General features: G+C 27.4%; 1 protein-coding gene across 1 annotated transcript in view; it reads right to left on the bottom strand.

Moving 5' to 3' along the window:
* Window positions 1-2,007, bottom strand: part of LOC107456509 (protein unc-93 homolog A) — a 138,491-nt gene extending 136,484 nt beyond the window's left edge. Inside the window, exon 1 of the mRNA XM_071181444.1 lies at window positions 1,913-2,007. The gene's annotated coding sequence lies outside the window, so the exon portion shown is untranslated. The remainder of the gene's footprint in view (window positions 1-1,912) is intronic.
* Between the last annotated feature and the right edge of the window lie 6,385 nt (window positions 2,008-8,392).

The raw sequence follows: 8,392 nt of genomic DNA, 5'->3' as shown, positions 1-8,392 counted from the left end.
TTCATCCATTTTCGGTCAGAGCTTTTTATTCACTTTACTTTTTTGGGATTTTATGAACTGAAAAATGACAGTTTTCATGAGAATGACCCATATGTATTTCTTCAAATAAAAATTATAAAATAGATTTAAAAACATAATTTTCAATAACCATCAGTTATGTCTTGATTCCTTCACAATAACCATTTCTGCATGTGATCACAGACAATGTTTTAGATATAGGGATGAATATCCTATTTTGAGTATAACAATAGTTTACAGTTCAAAATTTTTAAAAAAAATATGTTAATTAACTTTCATATTCCTCAAAAACATAAGTAAATAAATAAATGCATTTTTTTCAAATAAAAATTTAAAAATACTGTGCTTTTTAATTTTAAGCAGTAAGTTTTTTTAGGACGCTATGCGATATTTAAATAGATTAATTTACAGTAGCACTGGCAGTTTACCGAATTTTTTGTACCTTTTCTTCTAACAAGTAAAACTTTAATTAATTGTTTCACATACTTTAATATTCCAATTTTTATAGCTGAATGATATAATATTCAGAAAACTTATCAGAGGAGAGAAAGTAAAAAAAAATTTTTTTTTCTTCATTTGCGTAGAAATTGTTTCGAAGACGTCATAATTTTTTAGATTGAAAAAAAGTCTTAAGATTCTTGTTTCTAACGTTACTGTCCATAAACGTAACGCACTTTAATACATTCCATCGGGACGTCAACGTCACAGCAGCTCTCTTTTGAAAAATTCTTTTTGCCCGAATCACAGCAGAGCCCTCTATTAACTCTAAAATAAAAAGGTTAGTTTGTGCTGGGTATAAGATGAGTTGGCACTCTACAGTTTATTGTTTGTGTCACTATAAGCCCTCTACTGTCAGAGACATTGTTATATTTTTGTTTATTTCTGTATATATTCTATCAATGATTATAATTAGGATTCTAAAGTTAAGAGATTCCTTCTTTATATCAATAAGAATTATTTAATGAAGATAGCATTACGTGAATTCTGTCATGCAATAAAGAAATTAAAAAAAAACAATGCGTCAAAAAATTCATAATTGAGATTTTTATATATCAAGCAATTTTGTCTTATAATCTTCCCACTGCAATATTTTCTTCAAAAATAAATTTCGTTTTCATCAGTTTTTAGAAAATATAATTTTACCCTTGTAAAATTTAATTTTAGATGTTTTTTTTATATAATAAATACTTTAGTTACATAAAATTACTTTGATGTCTCTTCCTTTATGAAATAAATAAATCGATAACAAGTAGTTTGGGTTATTGCCAACGTGCAGCGCTGCATACGTTTGGTCGGAAATCGTTTCCATTTCACGAAATTATGAAGAAAGTTGCTTTTGAACATGATCTAACATTAGAGTGGAAACTCTTTGAATAGTTCTCAGTGACAAAGTCATTAATTGTTTCATTTTATGATATATACTAGGATTTACAACTACAGTAATTTATGATTTTTTCTAAATGCTCGGTTATATCTAAAATGCTGCATGTATGGTTCAATATACATCAATTTTTCAAAATTTACCTTATTTAGATCTAGGATTGAATTTAGCTAGCATTTTAAAATCAGTATTTTCATAAAGTAATATTTAGAATGGTTTTTATTCGAAGTGGCATGATAAATTAAGTTTTTATTATTATGAGTTACAGATCACGAAATTTTATTTTAAAATAATCTTTTCTTAATAATAACCTTTTCTTGAAAAATAAGTGCAAAATATAATTGGATCTTATCATTTTCTCCTTTTAAACAAGGTATGCACTTAATATTTTTAAAGGTGACATGCTTAAAATACTTGAATTGTGGATATTAAATTTATAAATCTGATATTCAATTTTCATGTTGTTTTTCAACCATTTTGTGTATTTGTTAAACATAACAAAAGCAGTCTTACCTGCTTCCAAGAAAGATCTTTATAAAAGACAGAAAGCTAAACCAACTATAGATGACGAAACTGCATTTGACAGGTGAACAGTGCCTTTAAAGACAGCTCTTGGGCATTAACAGAAAATCCCCGCATGCGCAGAAGTAAGCTCTAGTCCAATCATCCCCTTTCGCTGGTTTAATAAGTGAGAAATGCATGCTTCAGTCAGATTACATTAAGGTTGAAAAGCTCCGTTATTTTGTTTACTCGCTGCCACGATAGCTAAGAATACGTTAGGACATGATTAAAGAGATTAAAATGGCTTTTCGAGTAATGGTTTATTGCTTCAGAGCTGCTGGTTGTGACAGTGATTCCCAGTTTTTCTTCTAATACATGTTTTCTTTTAATAGATTTCTTTATTACTTAATTTAGTCAATAAAAATTGTTGAAAGAAATTCAATAAAAATTAATTTATGCTTATTTGTGGCTGTAAGGTAAGAGATGCGAAAGTGAAAAATTTAAATAATAATAATACACAATAAAAAAAGTGTGGATCAAATTGCAGTATAACGCACCGGGACTTGGGTGTATCATCCGTAAAATCCATTTTTACCGTAAATATTATTTTGTTATTATAACAGTAATATTTTTTTAATTAGAGTGATTCAGGGATTTCATGGTAATTATTACTGTGAAAATTATGGTATATCGGATTTTCCTTTGTTCCGTAAAATATTTCGATAAAAATGAATTTTACGGTTAAACTGCATGTTTTTGCTTTGAAGTTAATATTATGAACATCATTTCACTTTTTGCTTTTTTAATCAATTCTTAACTTTATCAATACAATGTTTAAATAAAATGATAGTTTTATCGGATTCGGTGTTTATTTTTTTAATTTTACAGGAAGTTGGTAATTTATCAAAATCTATTTTATTTTAAATAAGGTAAAATATTTCTAACGTATTAGTGATTGTAGACAAAAATGCATTTGAAATTGAGGTTTACTAAAAGTAAAAATGTAAAACCCACAGAACTTAGAATAAAGAAAAAAAAACTGTTTTCAGTCAGATTGAGCTTGCTTTATTTTATAAATGGTAAAGCATTTCCAATGAATTAATGATTGTAGAAAAATCTACATCTGCAAGTGCGTTTAGTAAGCCCAATGGCTGCGGGTTCGCTTCCCGCTCAGGGAATGCATGTTTTTCTCTATGTGTTGTCCTCTGTTGCGAATGATATGTGAATGTGGCACACACTATCAACTGTATTTGTGGCAGTGCTCGCTTCCGATTACACGACTTTGGTAGCAAGTTGCTCACCAGGAAACGCAAAATGAGCAACAACTCTGGCATAAGCTTTGTCTCGTTAAGTTCTGTGCCTGCCGTTAAAAAATATAAATAATAAGTAAATAAAAAGAATAATGAGTAGCGAAAAAAATAAATTTGTTACAAAGAAAAATCAATTGAGCTTGTTATGAAACCAAACGAGTTGTTTTTAAAGTACGCATATTGCAAGAAATAAATATTTTCTGTTTAGTTATATGTTTTTTGTTTAGTTTTAACTCTTTTCATGCTTTTAATTTTAATTTCTTTACAAATATATAACTGATTTCGTTAACCTTTTGGGATTCAACTTTCAAAATTATATTTTTCAACAATGTAAACTTTTTTAAAATCTTTACTGCTTGCAATTATTTATTCCTTAATATTTTAAAAAATATATATAATTATTAACAATTATTTTATCATGAAACCATTTTTAGGAAAGCCAGTTTATAAAATGATTAAAATTGCAATAAGGATCAAGCAATAGAATTTTGAAATAAGAATCAAGGAATACAGTAAAAAAAAACGTAAAATGAAAAAAATGATTATTGGTTTTACAGTTCTACTGATTAGACAGCGAGGACCACATTTCTAAATGTACACTTTTTCTATTGTTAGAAGTTTAGACCAAATTATGTTTATTAACGGAAAGTGCATTCTTAAAAAGTATTACATAGAAAGTGCGGGCATTTGTGATTGAATTCGTGACTTAAATTATCTTTTCTCCAGATTAACTAGCAGAATTAAGCAATGGATTTCAAATCATTTAGACTAATTCTTACATTTAGTACGTAAAATGTATTTTAGTACGTAAAATTTATTCCGTATAATTATTATCAATTTTTTCCCCAACCTCTGCACCTCGTGTAGCAATGCTACGACTTAGTCTTTTAAAATCACTATTAATTACCCTATTTTGGAATTAAAATGCAAAAATATATGGCTCTGAACAACAAAAAGAAAACTTGTTTTTTTTATTTGCCACCTACACTGTAAAAAACTCAGGTTCAAACTATGGTAAAAACTTCAGACACTTTGAGTGCATCATCTGTAAAATCCATTCTACCATGAAGTCAATTTTACCGTAAAATCAATTTTACCTTTGAATCTATTTTTACCGTAAAATATTATACAGTGATTTTTGCAATAATATTTCTTTTATTAGAGGGGATTCAGTTATTTTACGATAATTATTACTGTAAAAATTACGATACATTAGATTTTTATTCCATGACATGTTCCGATGAAAATGGATTTTACGGTAAAAAGTACCGACACTCTGAGTGACAGTACTTTTTTTAAATTGATATGGAACTTTTTACGGTATACTGCGATACCTATTTTAAATGCTATATCTTGATCTTATTATGTGCTATACCTATATAAGTGCCTAATTGTATTAGTTAATTATTACAATTTCGGTTGTTTTATTGAGAGGTATGTAGAATAATAAATTGCTCTAAAAATCTGAAAATTTCAAAAAAATGCAACACAATAATTTAATGCTTCAGTAGTAATCAAAAATAATTAACTCTCTGTGTATAATTCAGATATTTAGTACAAATATAAATTAAAACTATAAATGAAAGCTAGAAGAAATTCTGTCTAATATCACCTGCACCATTTCTGGAGGTAATGAGGGAGAAATCTTCCACATCAATTACTTTAACCTCAATAAGTGACCTATTAACTTTCCAAAAAGAGTTTACTTTTGTGGAAAAGTTCATTCAAACATTATGTTGCGCCATTTCGTCCTTTTGAAGGTTTATTGTAGTGGAAAGCTTTTTCTCATAAAAAAATAGTGATTTATGTTTGTTAGTTGTAAACAGCTGGAGGAACTACTAGTTAGACCAGTTGTCTACACCGTTAATATAAAACAAGGGTAAACTTTATAATAATATATCTATTGAGGTGAAATAAAAAAGGCGAGAAAAAAAATAATTCGAGAAATATTACTTATGACTCAAAAATTAAAATGTGCCATTTAAAAATTATTAAAATTTTTTATGAAACAAAAAATATTGATACAAGCAATACAAGGTTTAGGGAGATAAATGTTTAATATTTATATATCTCGATGAAATTAACACATTTACCAAACTGTATCACATTTAAGAAACCATATTTTATTGTTATATTTACCATAATAATTGCCGAAGCTCTTCGGTGAAAATTAATTAGCTTTTTAGCGTTCCTATAGAGCTAGAAACATGGTAAGTTTCATATTCTGGTAATTTTGACCATACTTTTTTTCTCAGTGAAGGTGGTGCTAGTGACACATGTGGTAAGAAGATGTTTTGTTAAGATTTGCCATGGAAGTTTATTATGTAGGAAAAATGATATGGAAGTTGTCGTTAATCTGTCATAAATAAGCTGCAGTCTGTCATAAATGAGTTACAGCTTTACGCTGTAGTGGGCTAAGTTAATGAAGAAGAGTAGACGTATGTATGACTGTAAGTACGTTTTTTGATGCTCTTTGGTAATGAAGTCACACACTGAGGGTCATAACTTCAAAATAAAGCTTTAATTTTAATATGAATGTAACATCTAAAATAATAACTAAGTAAATCTAAAGGGATCTTAAAACTAAACCTAAAAAAATTATATCTTAATTGCAGACTAGCCTTTCTAACAGATGAGAACTGTTCACAATCTCTTTTCATATCTTTCACATAATAAAGGAAGCACTTTGCGTATATATTATCTTTAATTAGTTAGAAATGTAATCTTTATTTATAAATTTAGTTCATACTGCGCAGTAAAATGCCTTTATGAAGCCCATTCAATTTAATAAATATTTTGAGATTTTAATACATCGTCATCCGGTCTTATGATTACTTCTTGTGGTGTCAAGTCTAACAAAGGAGTATAAATATTATAAATCACATGACATGAATAATAGCTATATGCTGTGTTTGGACTAAGTGCACACTTGTCTTTTGAAAATGAAGATGTACATTTTGTAAATAGTAGTTCAATTTCTTTACTCATTTTTCAATTTTTCATAATAAATGCAAAAAATTTGAATGATATCACCCTTATACAGAAAGAATATCTATCTATTTATCTATCTATCTACTGTTTTTTTAACCTCAACAATGCAGTATTTGAGTATTTTCTTAAACATTTAAAAAATTGATCACAATGTTTTTTATATTCTAAAAACTTCAGCTTTTCTTCATATTGACAATTTGCACCAGTTTAATTATGAATAGCAGTTAAGAACTTAAAACAAATATAAAATGTCCTCGCCGACAGGCTAATCGTGGGAGGTGTTCGTGGTTTTCCACTACCTGAAACGATAATTAAGTTCCACCAAAAAGTCATCCCAGAAGGCTAGTTTGTCGCAATGCTTGATCCAGGAATTTCCTAGTCTTTTGGATTAGTTTCAAAATTACCATTAAGAATTTGCAACTGTTATAAAAAGAGATTACTTCTCACTGAGAATTATAATTTTATATCACTGAAGAACTTCAAAGAATAGCTTTATTTTTTCAACATAAGTTCAAGCTGAAACAAAAAAGAATCTTTAAGATTATTTTTTGCCATTTTAAATGACATTGAAGGTATCTGCGTGTTCAATTGACAAAAGAATTTTTACAGTGAATGTTCAGTGAAAATAATATAAAAGCTATTTTCAGATTCAAACTGCAAAGGTGTCAATTTTTAAAAATTAAAACATAGAAACAAAGCAGGCTTGTGTATGATAATGTATCAAACTAAATTGCTACGAGTATAGCTGTGTGAAGCTTTTACTTTAAATAATACAATTTATGTCTATTATTTGCAACGTAAAATATAAGATCAAATTAGAAAAATTAACTTTAAATTCTCAAACTTCTTTCTTCTCAAATTCCAACATTTTCAAATTATTAAGAGGAGTTTTTGGTATCTTAATTAAAATAATTGTTTTGTATTTAGTATCTGTACTGATAAAACTAAAATATGCAACCAATGAATGCAAGTTTTTGAATGACAATAATAAAAAATAAATTGCTACTAGTGTAATCTTGCTTAATTTTAACACAAAAACTGAATATATATTTATTTTTTGTGATAAAAGCAATATAGCATTAAAAAAAGAGAAAATAATTAGAAATACATTATTTGAATATTTTTTCGAAACAAATATTTCTTCAGAAAATTTGTATTAATAATATTGAAGCTTCTTTAGTTCCCAATTATACGCTGATATTATGTAATATGTTCTAGAAGAACAACAACAATTGTAGTCTTATGAATAATGATCTAAAACTGAATTGCTTTGTTTGCTGCTCTGAATTGCTAATCATTCTTAGTTTTCCCACTAAAAACAAAACTATTTCCGTTTATGTTTTGCTTTAAACAAAAAATATAAATATAAAAAAAGACAAATTAGCTTTAAATAAGTTCTTATTTTTAAAACACATTTTAGAAAATTTATTCAAATGTCATTGAAATTTTATTTTTAGAACCAAAATATATGTTGATTGCATATCAGAACAAAAATACAATGTTTGTAAGAGAATTAAAGTAAAAGAAGATCTTAGAAACTTACAAGAAGAGTGGGAGATGAAGCAGAAATTTTAATGAGTATTCCTTAACTAGGAACATCATTCCTCGAGGGTTAAAAGAGGAGCAAATAATTCTCGACGCTTTTCGTCTCCAGAGGGTAGTCATAGTTTCTGAAGCATATTATTTTAGGAAAAAGAAATATTTCCTGAATTTTTTAAGAACTCTATGCAAACATATACTTCTGTATCTTATATTTTCAGAAGTTTCTAAAAACAAAAAGTTAAAACCGAAAGCGATTTATTTTTAAACTTTTAAAAAAGAATATATGTTCCAGATCAAAACTTAGTTCTTAATGCTTATAAACTAACTTATAAACACATTAATTCGTAAGATCATTTTTTTTAGTTCTAGAAATGAAACATGCCTTGATTTTTAAATGATATTTTTTAGCAAATTAGATCCATCAAGAATTTTTCAGATATAAGTATTTTGAACAATAATATATTTTACGTTTCAATTACATTCTTGATTACACTGAAAAATAAAATATTGTATGGTCAAAACTACCGGAATGCGGAAAATCGTAATTGTTTCTTGCTCTATGGGAACACAAACACATCGAAAACAAAGCTGATAATTTTTACTGAATACATATATATATATATATATATATATATTGAGATGGAGTTTC

This window comes from Parasteatoda tepidariorum, chromosome 5 (genome assembly GCF_043381705.1).
Source record: "Parasteatoda tepidariorum isolate YZ-2023 chromosome 5, CAS_Ptep_4.0, whole genome shotgun sequence".
Taxonomy (NCBI): domain Eukaryota; kingdom Metazoa; phylum Arthropoda; class Arachnida; order Araneae; family Theridiidae; genus Parasteatoda; species Parasteatoda tepidariorum.
Note: the sequence above shows the minus strand (reverse complement) of the source record. Positions and strands in the feature narration are given on the sequence as shown.